The 18602-nt window shown below is 51.8% G+C and overlaps 1 protein-coding gene across 3 annotated transcripts in view; it reads left to right on the plus strand.

The window, feature by feature from the left end:
- Positions 1-18602, plus strand: part of BRWD1 (bromodomain and WD repeat domain containing 1) — a 2464655-nt gene that overhangs the window by 2309159 nt on the left and 136894 nt on the right. The window lies entirely within an intron of this gene.

An 18602-nucleotide genomic window follows, 5' to 3' on the forward strand; every position in this document is an offset into this window, starting at 1 on the left:
GATACCTAAGGTACACTGTACAGGGACTGATAAGGTGGCCCAGTACCAATTGGTAAATGCACCTAAAGTACATGGTTGTCAATTTAGAGAGAGAACAGCTAGGCTGTGGGTCTGATTAGCAGGCTCACAGCCAGGGAAAGTCATAAACCAGTGAAGCAAAAAGCATAAATCTGGGGTGACCATAGGATTGCAGACCCCACTCTCCTTCAGGCGCCCCCACACGTCAGGCCAGCCACGGGCCGCAGACTACCATCCAGCGCGGTGGCAGATGTGTAAACCGCCGTGGTGGCGGTCGGGGACAAAGGCGAGGCCAGTCCACACCTGCCCCTGCAGCATCTTTCTCAAAACCCTCCTAGTCCGTGCTTTGAGGCCCATGTGCCGCCAGTGGGGGGCAGGGTCCGCCATCACCACTGGCGCACTGTCACATCAGACAGGTGGGTGCTGCAAATCGTCCGAAGGGGTTACTCCCTCCCCTTCGAGGCGTCCCTTCCAGCCATGCCACCTCAGTACCACCGCGTGTCGGGGGATCACTTGAAACTTCTACAAGAGGAAGTTACGGCCCTGTTGGCCAAGGGGGCCATCGAGCGCGTTCCTGGGGCAGAAGTAGGGTGTAGTTTTTACTCCCACTACTTTCTGGTACCCAAGAAGGGCAAAGGGGGCCTACGCCCTATCTTGGACCTACGGAACGTCAAAGGCTTCCTCCGGAAGGAGAAGTTCAAGATGCTGACTTTGGCTCAGGTCTTAGCTTCCCTAGACCCAGGAGACTGGATGGTAGCGTTGGACTTGCAGGACGCCTATTTCCACATCCCCGTCCTGCCGGCCCACCGGCGTTACCTGCGGTTCACGGTAGGCCACGAGCACTTTCAGTTTACCGTGCTCCCCTTCCGCCTTACCAGCACCCCACGGGTGCTCACGAAAGTGATGGCGGTGGTCGCAGCTCATCTGCGCAGGTTAGGGGTTTCAGTCTTCCCCTACCTCGACGACTGGTTGTTGAAGGCGGGCTCGCCCCAGACAGTCTTCAGCCACCTCCAGACTACGGCCGACCTCCTGCACGAGTCTCGGTCAGGTTGACCCTGCGGCTTCTGGGGCTGATGGCCTCCTGCATCCTTCTGGTGCATCACGCCCGGTGGCGGATGCGGGCTCTGCAGTGGGACCTGAAGTTTCAGAGGGCCCAGCATCAGGGCAACTTGTCCGACCATGTCTTGATCTCGGGGGGCACTGCAAGACAGTTGCAGTGGTGGCTCACGGACCGCGATTGGGTCAGCGGCAGATCCCTCTCCCTACCCCAACCGGAGCACGTAGTTGTGACGGACGCGTCCCTCCAAGGCTGGGTGGGCCACATGGGAGAGGCGGAGATCAGAGGCCTCTGGTCTCCGGCGGAGTCCCGGCTCCACATCAACCTTTTGGAGCTGCGGGCGATCCGGCTTGCACTGAAGGCATTCCTCCCCTCTGTCCGGGGGAGTGTAGTTCACGGACAACACCACCGCCATGTGGTACTGCAACAAACAGGACGGGGTGGGGTCGTGGACCCTATGCCAGGAGGCTCTGCTCCTCTGGCAGTGGCTGGAACATCAGGGCGTGACCCTGGTGATTCAACACCTGGCAGGTTCCCTGAACGCCAGGGCGGAGGAACTCAGCTGTCGGTGCATGATGGATCACGAATGGCGTCTGAGCTCGGACGTGGCGCAAGGCTTCTTTCAGCAATGGGGAGAGCCTTGGTTAGATCTATTCGCCACAGAAGAGAACGCGCAATGTCATCAGTTCTGCGCGTTGGAATTTCCAAGGCGGCACTCGCTCGGAGACGCTTTTCGTCGCGAGTGGAGCTGCGGTCTGTTGTACGCCCTTCCGCCTATACCACTTCTGCCGAGAGTGCTGAAGATCAGGCGCGACCGTGCCCAAGTTATCCTTGTGGCTCCGGACTGGGCACGAAGATATTGGTTTCCAGAGCTACTCAGCATGTCTGTCGATCCCCCGATTCGTCTGCCTCTTCAGGAGGACCTTCTGTTGCAGCAGCAGGGGACGTTCCTCCACCCGAACCTGTCCAATCTCCACCCCCATGCTTGAAGATTGAGCGGCGGCAGTTGAGGCCATTTGACTTGCCTCCTGAAGTTTGTAATGTAATTCTGGCAGCCAGGCATCCCTCCACAAAGTCGGCATACGCCTGCAGGTGGAACAGATTTGTGGCATGGTGCACAGCAAAGGCTGTGGATCCACACTCTGCCCCCATTTCTGAGGTTCTCCTCTTCCTTCTTTCTCTTGCCCAGCAGGGCTCTGCTCTGGGCACTATCAAGGGCTACCTTTCTGCCCTTTCCGCCTTCTTGAGGCTACCTGATCAGCCTTCTTTGTTCAAGTCCCCAATTGTTAACAGATTCTTGGAGGGCATCACTCATATGTTCCCCCCTGTTCCTTTCGTGATGCCCCAGTGGGACTTGAATCTGGTTTTAACTTACCTGATGTTCGCTCCTGTAGGAAGGTAGATCCCTGACTATGGTTGCCCCCAACTTTTTGCCTGGTGTTTTGCTGGTTTTCTGACTTAGTTGACCTGGGACCCTGCTATTCAGGGCCCCAGGCCTACTGCTCTCTCTGTAAAATGGATTCCATGTACCTTAGGTACATATCTAAATTGGATACTGAGTCACCTTATCAGTCCCTGTACAGTGTACCTTAGGTACCCAGGGCATAGGTGTACCCAGGGCCTACCAGGGGCTGCAGCATGTATTATGCCACCCCTGGCTGGCCATCCAAATCTGACACAACTGGCTGCTTGACAGCTGGGGCAAGGTGGTGTAATCACCCTTTGCTTTAGATATAGTATACCTATATCTAACCCTAAAATGGACACACAGATCTCCTATCAGTCACTCCTATGGCAGGCCTTAACAATCCTGAAGGCAGAGTGCTTGGAATCGTGTGAGATGGTGCTCTGGCATGAGCTGAGCCTGTCTGCGGCTTTCGGGATCTATCCCTTAGCCGTTTCCATGATATCGCATACCATATACTCTTAAGTGCATTATAATCCTCGCGGTTATATGCCAACTCTGGTATCGCTTTATCAAAACATGTCGAGTAAGGTGTCATACGAATTGGAATACTAACCCCTCGCCAATTCTGGCGACGGGGTTAGCATTCCACCCTTCTAGAGGGACACGACATGCATGTAACCCCTAAACCCGGTTAAAGTCAAACAGAGCCTCAGCTCCACAAAATGGATGCTGCCACCGAGACACAAGTCTGCCCTCCTGCTGCTGGGAGTCCTCCCAGAGCAGGAGATAAGGACAAAGGGTTTCCTGCCAGGGGCGGTGCCAGCACCGTCCCAGACAGGGTTTTGTGTATTGTAGGTAGGCAGGGCTTCAGAGGAAGGTGACTGCACGTGGCACCCCGGTGCTCACTGTGCATAGGCTGGCTTAAACCAGTTCCAGGGACACTCCAGACCCTGTGCTGGGGAAAAGCCCGCCAAGGAAGTGGGTGTAACCACCCCCCTCCTGGTCCCACCCCTAGGGCAGGACTTAGTCGCGTGCCAGCCCCCTTTTCCAAGATAAAGGTAGAGACTGGCCCCCTTCCAAATCAGATCATCTTTGGAATCAAGATACCACTTTCCACGAAAGGACTTCACGATTTCTTCCTCAAGATTCTCCCTTGTGGCTAAGGAGTAGTCACCCTGCATCCGCAGGCACCATCTAAGAACACTGCGGTCTGCTGCACGTCCTTCCTCCGGAATCCGACTGCCCAGCTCGACGAGACCCGGCTTCCCTGGCACCTCTGACCTCTACCCACCTCTACAGCACAGCTGAGAACCGTGGGTGCGACGAGACCTCGAGGGACCGGCCATCGCCAAGACTGCACGACTTCTGCACAGCAAGCCCACCGAGTAATTTCCTGGTGAGTGCTTTGGGGTCCGAGAAGCCCCCACCCTGAGCAGCTCCAGCACCGAAGAGCAGCCCCCCCCAGCATCTCCACGATCGGCGTGGGGCCCTTCTGCTTTCTGCTGCTCACCGCGTTGTTTGGCTACTAGCCCGCTGGCTTGTGGCCTTCCGAACGACGCCCGACGACAACACTGCTGCTGGTCTGGTTGCTCCAGACTGGCCCTTGCTTCCCTCCATCGGAGAAGTACCCTGGACCCTCCTGGTCCGGCTAAGACGCCATTTTAGGTCCACCGCGTGGGCCTTGCAATTGCCAAGACTTGTTGCCCAATCCTGGGTCCAGCGACGTCGACAGCAAGAACCTTCGTGGGACAGCTCGCACCTCCATCCTGGTCGCCGACAACGCCTCCTGGTCCGAGAGACTGCAGAGCCCAGCAGCGCCCACTCACCTGACTGCGGTGACTTCGCCCGGTGCCATCCTGGTGCCCACTTAATCACTGGCTAGTGATTCAAGAACTTGGTCCCCTCTGCTTTCAGGTTTCCTTCTTCCTTGATCCAGGCTTGGATCCATCGAACTTTTCTTCACTGGTCGCCTGCCAGCAACTTCCTTCTTCCAGGCTCCTGGTCCGGCAACGAGATCCCCGACGTCTTTTCAGACCTATGCAGTTGCAGCCCCTGGGCTAGGTAACTTCGGCACTTCGGTGTCCCAGCATAGCCTCACTATCCAAGGGTCAGGATCCACTGTCGTTTTCTCCCTACCAGGTCGGGTTCGCCCGTGAACACTAACTTTGCCTTTACTAGCCTCCATAGACTTTGTCCCGCATCCCGCGTGAGAGTGCACACACTGCACCCGAGTCCCCTAGGTCTCCTAGAAGTAATCTAACGATTCCCTAGTCAAGTCCTAGCGATTCCAAAGCCTATTAGTACTGTACTTACCTGCTAGTAATTTCGCATTCCACTTTTAGAGTATATGGTTTTTCGTGCCCCTCGGGCATTTGTGTATAACGTGCTAACTTAAGTATTTTCATAAGAGTTTTGTTGTGTGCTTAGCACCCTGTCCTCATAAAGAGTACAGGGTTGTTGTGATTCTAATAAATACATTGTTTATTTTCATAACACTTGTGTGGTGTCCTTTCACTGGGTGTTCAAGGGGTAATGTGATGGTAAAACAGCTGGCTTAACACGCCCTCTAGAGTCTTAGCCTTAGACTGCTCGTATCCATGCTACTAGGATAGCTGGTCTATAAGGTTGACTTACAACCAATCATCAATAAGGGTTGTTTGGACTGATATATAGTGATCACTAGAATAGTGAACACTGCACATCAGGCCAACTTCTCACATTGGTGAGCAGCGGTTGGGATTTGAGCTTGCTGTTGTTTTACCACACATGCCCTAAGAATATCTTGTGAAAGATCACATAAGTACTAAAGGTACATATAACTTAGCTTAGAATACTCTGAGTTCTACTGAACCAGCTGTTGTAGCTCCTAGGGCCTAGCACACCCTAAACTACAACTCTAGCAAGGGATCAGTAGGCAAACATATAGTGTAGGTAAGTGCACCACTTACACCTCACTAGAAAAGCATGTCTACCCAGGGAGAATCTAATGAGACTCCCCTGGTCAGTGTTGACCCTCCACAGGTCACTTCAAGATATGCAGCTCTCAGTTTCCAGGAGATGAGACAGATCTGTGTCTCCAGGAAACTGAAGCAGGGGTCTAACCCCACCATTCCCGTTCTGATAGGTCTCTTAGAGACATATGATGCCAGAAAGCTTTCTCAGTTACATGAGAACATGCCAGCCTTAGAGGGAACCTCTGGGGATCCAGACCTCCCCAACACGGCTACTGCAGTTGAGGAGGAGGAGGATCAGGAGGAACTCTCTGGGGACGAGGTAGACAAAGGTCTTGAGGTAGTCAGAAGGCTAACCAGGGCCAACTTAGACTTACTTGGGCTAGGATCTGGGGGACCCCCAGTACTAACCCGAAGTGGGCCTAACCTTGGAGTTAGGAGAGATAGATCTCTTTCTAGGGACTCCAATAGATCTCTGCACTCTAATGCCTCTTCTCAGGGGAGAAGGAATCCTCCACAGAGGAGATTTACTTCCCCTCAGAGAAGGGAGCATGAAGCTAGGATGAGACAAGCTGAACTGAGGATTGAAAGGGAAGAACTTGCCCTGGCCAAAGAGAAGCTTGCCTTTGCTAGAGAGCAGCAGATGAGTGGGTTAGCACCCACTGGTGGCAGCAATCTCCCAATAGATAGAGAGAAGGGTTTAGATACTAAACACCTGACTAAGATAGTGCCCCCCTTTAAGCAAGGGGATGATATCCAGAAATGGATGGCTGCTCTGGAGAGGGCCTGCACTGTGCAGTGCATTCCCCAGAGTCAGTGGGCAGCTATACTGTGGCTCTCCTTTGATGGTAAAGGTAGAGATAAGCTCCTCACTACAAGAGTGGAGGATGCTAATGATTACCAGGTCCTGAAAAATGCACTGGTTGATGGGTTTGGTTTAACCACTGAGCAGTACAGGTTGCTGTTCAGAGACACCCAGAAAACTCAGTCTCAGGACTGGTCTGACTTTGTTGATTGTGCCACTAAGGCTTTGGAAGGCTGGCTACTGGGTAGCAAGGTTACTGACTTCACTGGATTATATAATCTTATTATGAGAGAGCAAGTCTTAAATAATTGTCAGAACCAGTTATTACACCAGCACCTGGTAGACTCTGATCTGACCTCTCCACAAGAATTGGGTAAGAGGGCAGACAAATGGGTCAGAACCAGGATTAGGCCCAAGAACCAAGGTGGTGACCAGAAAAAGGAATCAACCAAGCCTCAAGAGAAGGGTGGGAATAAATCTACAGATCAAACCACATCAGGGCCCCAAAAATCCTCTGAGGGGGGTGGGTCCCAGAATCCTTCCAACAACCAGAAGAAACCTTATTGTTATCCCTGTAAACAGGTGGGTCATTTAAAAACTGACAGCAGTTGCCCAAAGAATAACAATAAGGAAAACATACCCCCAAGTAACATTCCCAAACCTCCTGTTACTACTAGTAGTAATCCCCCAGGTGGTGGGAGTGCCCCCAAGAATTTGGGTGCATTTACTTTGGGAGTTCCTGGGGACTCTGGCCTAACCAGGTCCCCTGACTTAGATACTCTTGTCTGTGAGACTGGCATGGGGTTTGCCAACTTCACAACTTGTCCCAACACTTTGGGCAAGTACAGACAGGAGCCCCTCATCAATGGTATAAAAGTTGAGGCCTATAGAGATACAGGGGCTAGCATCACTATGGTGACTGAGAGTCTAGTCCCCTCAAGGCAACTTTTACCTGGTGCCACATACCAGGTGACCAATATTGATGGAGTACAGAGAGATCATCCCATGGCAGTGGTCAATCTCAGCTGGGGAGGTGTCACTGGCCACAAGAGAGTGGCAGTGTCACCAAACTTGCCTATAGATTGCCTACTGGGGAATGATTTAGAGCTCTCAGCCTGGGCTGAAGTTGAGCAAGAAACCCATTCTAAAATGGTAAATACCCATGGTAAGGTTAGTGGGGCAGTGATAGCCACAGCCCCAGTCCAAGATGTCCTCCCTGAACAGGTCAGGAGGGTTGTGCCAGTCACAACCCAATCTCAGACAACTTCCTTCCCAGAACAGGTTGTCAAGGCTGTCATGGTAACAGCCCACACCCAAACTGAGCCCCCTCCTGAAAAGGTTGGGAGAGTTGTGATGGCCACAGCTCAAACTCAGACAGATGATAGTGTTGTGAAGCCTGAAACTATGGATCACTCCACTCAGACAGAGAGCATTGAGGAGGAAGAGAAATCTCCCTCCCACCAGACTTTAGGAAAAGATCAGCCTCCTGATCTGACCCCTTGTGAAGAAACTGCCACAGAGGTAGTCAGGCCTAGCCTGGCAGAACCCCTGATGTCAGTGGACCCTTCCAAGATGGGACCCAGTCTGGAGCAGGTAACCTGCCCCTCTCTACCCTACCTCAGTCAGCCCAGGGCTGTAGAGGTCAGGGAGGCCAGTGGTGGACCCCAAAGGGCCCCCTGTCCAAAAGAATTCCCCAATCAGCAGATTAAGGGCACTGAAGCTAGTAGTCCTAGCCAAGTGAAAATAAAACCAACTCCTGAGGGATCCCCCTTAAATTTAGTTAGGGACCTCCCACAGATGGACACTGTTGGGCACAGCCAAACCTGGGACCTGAGGGCCCCAAACCTGACCTGTCCCTCCAGTAAGCCAAACAGAGGGACCCAACCTCCAGCTGTAGGTAGCCAGAGGTTGACCCTGAGAGCCCAAAACAACTCAGTCTTGGAAAGAAAGGCCTCTATGGTGGAAAATGATTGGAGGAAGCTGAGCCCAAAATTAGTGGAGCCTCACTTCAGTACTCCATTTCAGCACCAGCCTTTTACTTTGCCAAAACACACCACAGGTAGAGATTCCCTATGGTGGAGACCCTCAGACACCCTTAGGGTGAGGGATTGCTTAGTGGACCATGAGATAGGGGGTAACCATGCCAGTGCTGGTACTTCCTTATATGGCCACTCAGGCAATATAGGCTTACCTGGCAAGGCTAGCCTTATCTCCTTTCGTTTGGGGGGGGGTTATGTAGGAAGGTAGATCCCTGACTATGGTTGCCCCCAACTTTTTGCCTGGTGTTTTGCTGGTTTTCTGACTTAGTTGACCTGGGACCCTGCTATTCAGGGCCCCAGGCCTACTGCTCTCTCTGTAAAATGGATTCCATGTACCTTAGGTACATATCTAAATTGGATACTGAGTCACCTTATCAGTCCCTGTACAGTGTACCTTAGGTACCCAGGGCATAGGTGTACCCAGGGCCTACCAGGGGCTGCAGCATGTATTATGCCACCCCTGGCTGGCCATCCAAATCTGACACAACTGGCTGCTTGACAGCTGGGGCAAGGTGGTGTAATCACCCTTTGCTTTAGATATAGTATACCTATATCTAACCCTAAAATGGACACACAGATCTCCTATCAGTCACTCCTATGGCAGGCCTTAACAATCCTGAAGGCAGAGTGCTTGGAATCGTGTGAGATGGTGCTCTGGCATGAGCTGAGCCTGTCTGCGGCTTTCGGGATCTATCCCTTAGCCGTTTCCATGATATCGCATACCATATACTCTTAAGTGCATTATAATCCTCGCGGTTATATGCCAACTCTGGTATCGCTTTATCAAAACATGTCGAGTAAGGTGTCATACGAATTGGAATACTAACCCCTCGCCAATTCTGGCGACGGGGTTAGCATTCCACCCTTCTAGAGGGACACGACATGCATGTAACCCCTAAACCCGGTTAAAGTCAAACAGAGCTTCAGCTCCACAAAATGGATGCTGCCACCGAGACACAAGTCTGCCCTCCTGCTGCTGGGAGTCCTCCCAGAGCAGGAGATAAGGACATAGGGTTTCCTGCCAGGGGCGGTGCCAGCACCGTCCCAGACAGGGTTTTGTGTATTGTAGGTAGGCAGGGCTTCAGAGGAAGGTGACTGCACGTGGCACCCCGGTGCTCACTGTGCATAGGCTGGCTTAAACCAGTTCCAGGGACACTCCAGACCCTGTGCTGGGGAAAAGCCCGCCAAGGAAGTGGGTGTAACCACCCCCTCCTGGTCCCACCCCTAGGGCAGGACTTAGTCGCGTGCCAGCCCCCTTTTCCAAGATAAAGGTAGAGACTGGCCCCCTTCCAAATCAGATCATCTTTGGAATCAAGATACCACTTTCCACGAAAGGACTTCACGATTTCTTCCTCAAGATTCTCCCTTGTGGCTAAGGAGTAGTCACCCTGCATCCGCAGGCACCATCTAAGAACACTGCGGTCTGCTGCACGTCCTTCCTCCGGAATCCGACTGCCCAGCTCGACGAGACCCGGCTTCCCTGGCACCTCTGACCTCTACCCACCTCTACAGCACAGCTGAGAACCGTGGGTGCGACGAGACCTCGAGGGACCGGCCATCGCCAAGACTGCACGACTTCTGCACAGCAAGCCCACCGAGTAATTTCCTGGTGAGTGCTTTGGGGTCTGAGAAGCCCCCACCCTGAGCAGCTCCAGCACCGAAGAGCAGCCCCCCCCAGCATCTCCACGATCGGCGTGGGGCCCTTCTGCTTTCTGCTGCTCACCGCGTTGTTTGGCTACTAGCCCGCTGGCTTGTGGCCTTCCGAACGACGCCCGACGACAACACTGCTGCTGGTCTGGTTGCTCCAGACTGGCCCTTGCTTCCCTCCATCGGAGAAGTACCCTGGACCCTCCTGGTCCGGCTAAGACGCCATTTTAGGTCCACCGCGTGGGCCTTGCAATTGCCAAGACTTGTTGCCCAATCCTGGGTCCAGCGACGTCGACAGCAAGAACCTTCGTGGGACAGCTCGCACCTCCATCCTGGTCGCCGACAACGCCTCCTGGTCCGAGAGACTGCAGAGCCCAGCAGCGCCCACTCACCTGACTGCGGTGAATTCGCCCGGTGCCATCCTGGTGCCCACTTAATCACTGGCTAGTGATTCAAGAACTTGGTCCCCTCTGCTTTCAGGTTTCCTTCTTCCTTGATCCAGGCTTGGATCCATCGAACTTTTCTTCACTGGTCGCCTGCCAGCAACTTCCTTCTTCCAGGCTCCTGGTCCGGCAACGAGATCCCCGACGTCTTTTCAGACCTATGCAGCTGCAGCACCTGGGCTAGGTAACTTCGGCACTTCGGTGTCCCAGCATAGCCTCACTATCCAAGGGTCAGGATCCACTGTCGTTTTCTCCCTACCAGGTCGGGTTCGCCCGTGAACACTAACTTTGCCTTTACTAGCCTCCATAGACTTTGTCCCGCATCCCGCGTGAGAGTGCACACTCTGCACCCGAGTCCCCTAGGTCTCCTAGAAGTAATCTAACGATTCCCTAGTCCAGTCCTAGCGATTCCAAAGCCTATTAGTACTGTACTTACCTGCTAGTAATTTCGCATTCCACTTTTAGAGTATATGGTTTTTCGTGCCCCTCGGGCATTTGTGTATAACGTGCTAACTTAAGTATTTTCATAAGAGTTTTGTTGTGTGCTTAGCACCCTGTCCTCATAAAGAGTACAGGGTTGTTGTGATTCTAATAAATACATTGTTTATTTTCATAACACTTGTGTGGTGTCCTTTCACTGGGTGTTCAAGGGGTAATGTGATGGTAAAACAGCTGGCTTAACACGCCCTCTAGAGTCTTAGCCTTAGACTGCTCGTATCCATGCTACTAGGATAGCTGGTCTATAAGGTTGACTTACAACCAATCATCAATAAGGGTTGTTTGGACTGATATATAGTGATCACTAGAATAGTGAACACTGCACATCAGGCCAACTTCTCACAGCTCCCTTTGAGCCGCTTCATAACTGTCCTCTTCGCCTTCTTACTCTGAAGACTGCTTTCCTGGTTGCCATCACATCTGCCAGGAGAGTGAGTGAGCTCCAGGCTCTTTCCTCTAAACCTCCTTTCTGTCCATCCGGACAAGGTTGTGTTGCGGACAAGACCCTCTTCCCTGCCCAAGGTAGTCACAGCTTTCCACATCGGGCAGTCCATCACCTTGCCCATCTTCTTTCCGCCTCCGCATCCCTCTAAAGAGGAAGAGCGGCTCCACCGTCTGGACCCAAAACGTGCGCTGTCATTCTATCTAGATCGCACACACCAGTTCTGGGTGGAGGACCAACTCTTTGTTGGTTACGTGGGCGCAAAGAAGGGGCGGGCGGTGCACAAACGCACCATCTCTCGGTGGGTCGTGTTGTGCATCAAGGCATGCTACTCTTTGGCTAAAAAGGAACCTCCTGTTGGGCTGAGGGCCCATTCCACTCTGGCCACGGCGGCTACAACTGCCCTGGGCCGGGGAGTCCCCTTGCAGTACATTTGTCAGGCAGCTACGTGGGCCTCGCTGCACACGTTTGCAAGAAACTACTGCCTGGACAGCCAAGTCCGGAGGGATGGCTTCTTTGGCCGTTCCGTCCTCCAGGACTTTCTGGTGTAATCATTGGTTCTGAAGTACTGAGATTTTCGTTCTCAGGCAATACTTACTAATATAACAAAGAACTTGGCACAGAAGCTGTAATATGAAAAAGACATCTTTATTATACTTAACATAGTGAGGCCACGTCACACAGAAGCCGTAGCAACTGAATGAGGTAGTCTGAGGACTACAGAGGACAGAGGCCTTTTATATGTTTTTAGCGTTACATGACTCAGTACAAAAGAAAGGGGCAGTCCTAGGTTTTGCAAGCATGCAAAACCACCCAACATTCCTTCTTACACAAGCTGCACAAACCCATAATAAAAACGGGCACCTCCCCATCGCAAACAGGCCATAAAGAAAGGAGCAGAGACAGGTGTGAGTAAGATAAGACATAGTTGTGTGCAATAAAGGTTTATGATCTCCTGTGCCTTGATGCTTAATCTTGATCAGCTACTGGGAAAGGAACTGGTCGAACAGGTTTGGCTTCGGGCAGTGGAGTCAGCTTGCCCACGTCACACAGAAGTCAGCTGAAGGTGTACGTGTCCTTAAGACTCGCTTGGCCTTAGTCATCGGCCTATGTGAGGGCAACCACAAAATGGCTGCTGTGCACAAAATGGAACCCGAGGGTTCTGGACGGAATTCCTGATTTAATGGTGATCTCGCCACTCAAACGTGACGAAAATACATGCACACCTTGCTTTCGTCATTTTCGGTCTGATGTTACCAAAATAGTCATGATTCGACGACTTTAATAACACGGGTTCAGAATTTTCAGTACCACAGTTCGCAGACCCACCACCGGGTTGGTATTGCTGGGGTATCTATTCTAAGGTAAGGAATCTGATACTAACCTGGTTCTTTCAGATGAACAAGTTACTTACCTTCGGTAACGATATATCTGTAAGAAACAGTAGTTAGTATTAGTTTCCTTACCGCCCCACCCATCCTCCCCGTTCTGCGAACCGATGTCTAGGGTTAAGGTCATTCCTTTCAGGGCCCTAGTTTCATGGCACCAGTGTTGGTTTTTATCATGGCTCTGCGTTTCTGGCGTGGAAAAGCTGTGTATAAGAACTGACGTCAGCACGCGGAGGCGACGTCTAAGTACTCCGACGACATCATCACGGCGCCCACGACCCGACGACGGACGAGGAGCCGCGGACGACGCCTACCGACGCGTATGGGTACTGCTACGCAAAAATGTCCGGGTCCAGTCTGACCCCATGGGATATTCTAAGGTAAGGAATCTAATACTAACTACTGTTTCTTACAGATGTATCGTTACCGAAGGTAAGTAACTTGTGCATTTATTCTAAACATAAACCCTCTAGTCTCTTTGAGGGTAGAGGCCAAAGTACAATACACAGACTTAAATAGCACACAGTAAACTAGACAGTATACGTTTTGCCCTAGGGGCCTCACAAACCATATACTACAAAAATGGTATAAGAACCACTTGAGGGATAGAAGTAAGGCCTAGTGCCTGTGGAACCGCTGGGGCTACCAGGAACCACCCAAGGTAGGGACGCAGGAGACCCATGGGGGAGGCATGCAGTGTCTTAACTCAGCCGCGAATCACCATAGACTTCTATGAGGAAATTTAAGTTACAAAGTTAAAGATTTAGGACACTTAAGAGTGGAATGCGAGGGAACCCCTTCAGTTCTAGACACTTCTAGAGTCAAGATCCACTGGAGCACCGAAGTACTCATGTTACCTCGCCCAGGGAAGCCGGGTGCATAGGTGTCTTTTCGTGTCGGGTTTCGTCGTTGATTTCTATGGAGAGCTGCAAAGAAGTGCTGCAGGTGACCAGGAGCAAAGTGTCCGGATAGATCCAAGGGTGGATCGGTGATCTGAAGAACCTGAAAGCAGAGGGGACAGAGTCTGGGTCACTAGCCTGTGACCAGGATGGCGACAGGAAGATGCCAGCCAATGTTGGGTGCTTTAAGGTGAAGGAGGTGAAGTTTGACACTTCAGCCACGAGGTCCAGGAGGCGTCGACGACGACCAGGAGCTGGATTTGAGCTGTCCCACAAAGGATGTCGAGTGCTGCAGCGTCGGAATCCGGATTGGACCCAACAAGCCTTGGCAACAGCAACCCACGCAAGATGACAAAATTGGCTTCGGTGCAGACCAGCAAGGTCTGAGGGACTCACCCTTTGGAGGGGAGTCAGGGCACATCTGGAGCTACCAGGGAAACCCAAGAAACAATGGATTGTCCTTTGTGGGGACCCACTAGCCAACGGAAAAGGGATCGCAAAGGAGCCTCGAGCTGCGGTGAAGAAACCGGGCCCATGGAACACTCGTGGAGTTTAGGCCTCTCAGCTTCGGTGCAAAAGGTGCTCAGGGCAAGAGCAACAAATAGCCCAATGCACAACTTCGGGAAACTTCGAGAAGCAGGTTCACTTGCAAACTTGCAGGATGTCCAGGAGTTCCGGTCCCAGCTCTGCTGGGGACTCGTGTCAGCCTCAGAGATGTCTGGAAGTCTGCGTCCTGTTTCGCAGATTATTCTGGATCCGGCGGGAGCCTCGAAAATGCAGACCGGTAAAATGCGTCTTTGGTGCCTGTTTGAACAGGGAGGTCACTCCTTGACCTCAAGGGAGATTTCTTCCATCTTCCAGTCGATATGGAATGTCGAAGGTCCAAGATTTTGTCTTCAGAGTTTCGTCCAGAGTAATCTGAAGTCCTAGTAACTGGGTTCCTATACTTATACTAAGTTTAGGGTTTGGACTAACACTAGGGTCCCACCTATGGGAGAACCTGGGGAGGGGGTGGTTACACCCTTTCCCCTTTGTCTAGTTTCGCGCCAGAGCTGGGGCTGAGTGCCCCAGCGATCGGTTTGAACTGGGAAATGCATGGAGCAGGTTCCCCAGGTAGTGTTTGAAAACCATTCACTGAATGCAACCCACCCTGCCCCAATACACTAAAGCCTGTCTGTGGAGGTGCTAGCACCTCCCTGGACAGGAAACCTATTGTCCTGGCCTCCCCTGCCGGAGTTCATCCAGCAGCAGGAGGTCAGACTCGTGTCTGTGGCAGCAGCATCCATTTTGTGATGCTGAGGCTCTTTAAAACATTTACCGGGTTTACCAGTGTGTACATGTCTTCTCCCTCTAGAAGGGTGGAATGCTACCTCCGCCGCCAGAACTGGCTGGGGTGGGGGGGGGGGGGGGGGGGTATTCCGAAGCGTTTGACACCAAACATGACATGTTTTGATAAAGCCAAACCAAAGTTAGCATTTACTGCAAGGATTATAATGCACTTAAGAGTATATGGTATAGCGTTATCATGGAACAGCTATAAGGACTTGGTTCCGCAAGCTGCAGAGGGGCTCAGCTCATGCTGGGGCACCCTCTCACACAAAACCAAGCATTCTGCCTCCAGGATTGTTAATGCCTGCCATAGGAGTGACTTATAGGTTAGTATGTGTCTATATATATATATATATATATATATATATATATATATATATATATATATATATACATACACATATATACAGGAACTCGCCAGACGCCCACGGCGCCACCAATTATTAGTTCAAACTGGAAAAATGACGAAGAGTGGAGCCTGATTCTGATGCCAAAACAAAGGTGTCTTTATTTGTGCAAATTAATGCTCAGCATGCCGCGTTTCGACTGTATCCACAGTCTTGATCACATGATTATAATGCACTTAAGAGTATATGGTATGGCTATATTATAGAACAGCTATAAGGAAGGGTTTCCGAAAGCTGCAGAGGGGCTCAGCTCATGCTGGGGCACCCTCTCACACAAAACCAAGCATTCTGCCTTCAGGATTGTCAAGGCCTGCCATAGGAGTGACTTATAGGTTAATATGTGTGTGTATATATATATATATATATATATGTGTGTGTATATATACATCAAAGGTGCCTCTGATCATAAGGACGCCACTCCGACACTCGAAGGGTTAACAAACCATTTAATTCAAGCAGCTTTACATGAAGGCTCGTATATTTACAAGGTCCCAACGCGTTTCAAAGCAAACATGCTTCTTCTTCAGGGGCAGGCAGCAAGTGACGAAATGACTGCAAACGTCACTTTCCATTATGTATGCTCTCTCCGGTGAGGCATACTGGTAGTTGCAGTCCGATTCAAGCCCCTCCAGTGGGGTCCATACACATGCCTTAATTGATTTCCTGCTTTTTTCCAATTTTAAACAGCCCTCCAGTGGGCCCCAAACTCAGCATGCATCTGCCAATTTCAGACTTCGTGTGCGCTGTTTCCCGGCTGAACATTCACAGCCAGGCAGACCCGATTTCATTAACTCCGGCGGTGCATCCTCCGCGGCTGAGGCCGCCGCGTCACATAAACATCAAAGGTGCCTCTGATCATAAGGACGCCACTCCGACACTCGAAGGTAGTTGCAGTCCGATTTTTTCCAATTTAAACAAAAAAGCAGGAAATCAATTCAAATCAATCAAAGACCGCCAAATTCTATAACTTCATGTATTAAAGGGGGAAGGTTGATAGCGGGATCCCGAGCATATAATAACATATTGTCCGCATAAGCAGAAATTATCAAATTATAGTTAGGGAAACTGATACCTCGGTGCCCATGATATTCCCTCAACGCATGCGGTAAGGGCTCTGCAACTACAGTGTACAATAATGGAGAGAGGGGCAGCCCTGCCTCGTACCCCGGGATATGGAAAATGGAGGTGAGATACAATTACTAATTTTAACCCTTGCAGACCGCTGATTATATAATACCGAAATCACTGATTACACTGTAAGTAAGACTCTTTATGCTTTGCAATTCAGTTCTCTTTTTTCCATACAAACATCAGTTCAACACTTAAAAAACTTTAGGTCAAAAATCTCTTTACATGGTTTCTTATGGGAGAAAAAGTGTTAGTGGTTTCTCAGGAAAATACACAACTTACGAGTGGGAGTTTGGACCAAGGTTCCCCATGGTTTAGATGGGCATTTGTGTTGCACCACCAGTGACACAGAGGCGGCCGGGTGCAGAGTGCAGGGGCCCAATGTTAGCCAGTGGGGCTAAGGGGGCCTTCGGTTAGGGTCAGCTGATGAGCAGGCCACTCGGGTGTGGGAGCAAAGCTCCTGGAGTTAAGGTCAGCACTGCAGGGGCCATCGAGCTGCACCGGAGCTGCACCAGCAGCTCTGCTGGGGTGGCCGGCAGCAGGGTGTCAAAAAGACGGTGTGGACCCTGTCCTTTTCATTGGAGACGTTTGGTTTGGTGAAGTTGCTGCAGGCTCGACCAGGGAGACTTGTTAGAGAAGTAAGTTGGGATCTTGGGTGATGCCTGGACACTGTAAGTTAGGCTACCCTAGGCCATGGGGTGTCGGGTGAAGGGGTGTCTTCTGGCATCGGGTTTTCTTACCAGCTCCAGTTGTTGTCGGGAGGACGCTTCAGGTCGGGGCTGGAGGCGTCGTCTTTAAACTTTAGGGAGGTCAGGGATCACCAGATCCCAGGTCAGGATCGCTGGGGAAACCCCCTTGTGGTGTTGGGCCACTCGAACTCGGGTCATGGGCGTTGGGTGCAGAGTGGTGCAGAATATCAGTCACCTGAATCTGTATTCTGGGCATGGAGTCTTTGTTGAGTAAATCAGGTGCTCACAGGAGACACAGTCTGTAAGGTGAGTGTAGTGCAGGTCTTCCGGGCTCTGCTGGACACGCAGGTTTCTTCACTGTAGGCAGGTCGGGACAAGCCAGTAGGGCTGGGGCCAAAGCAGTAGGTGTCCACATCTTGTTGGGTCAGCACAGCTCTTCGGTACTTCTTCCTTTCTTGAATAAGAGGAGGCAAGGTTCAGGGTTGCCCCTAAAGACTAGATTTAGGGGCATTTAAAGGGGTGTTCAGGTTGGGACCAATGGGCCCCTTCAAAGGGGTGGGTTACACCCCCTATTATGCCACCCTCCAGTCCCTAATTGGCCGAGTCCCCTGAACTTCAAGATGGAGTGGACTGATATGTGTGCTTCACTCTGCCTGCCCCACCTGAGGAGTGGGGTAGGCATTTGAAGCACCCCCTTTGTGGACCCAGCCCATCCTGGAGGACGAGGCATGACACCTCTGTCCAGGATGGGCTTTGTCTCTGGACCCAGAGAGCGGAGGCTCTGTAGCAGAGGTCCACAAATCTGGTGGTGGCAAATGGCAGGCAGCCATTCAGGAACCACACCAGGGCTAGTCGTTTATCTGAAAGAGACACGTTAGTATTAGATTCCTTACCTTAGAATATCCCCAGGCGTCAGACTGGATCCGGAAATTTTTGCGTAGCAGTACCCTTGCGCGTCGGTAGGCGTCGTCTGCGGCTCCACGTCCGTCGTCGGCGTCGTGGGCGCCGTGATGACGTCGTCGGAGTACTTAGATGCCGCCTCCGTGTGCTGACGTCAGTTCTTCTTTTTTCCGCGCCAGCAAGCGCAGATCTGGAAAAAGCAGTAACCCTAGTAAATTTTTGACTAACTTTTTTGATCGTTTTTTGATAATTTCTCGAGTCCTCGACTCCGATTGGTGCCGTAGGGATGCCCGGCTTTAAGCACTGCGAGGATTGCGACCGCACGATGTCGGTCACGGATCCTCACCGCCTGTGTTTAACTTGTCTAGGCGTCGATCACGACGACAAGGCCTGCTCCGACTGCCGGGCCCTCTCTACGAAAGCCAGGCGGGAGCGGTCCCGCAGGCGACTCGAACTCCGGCAGTCGGTCCCGCGCTGCGAGAGGTCTCGGTCCCACGGGAGGTCGAGGGTCAGGTCGCAGGCTCGGAGCCACCACAGCTCCGAGAGTAGGCCTC

This window comes from Lissotriton helveticus, chromosome 8, assembly GCF_964261635.1.
Source record: "Lissotriton helveticus chromosome 8, aLisHel1.1, whole genome shotgun sequence".
Lineage (NCBI taxonomy): Eukaryota > Metazoa > Chordata > Amphibia > Caudata > Salamandridae > Lissotriton > Lissotriton helveticus.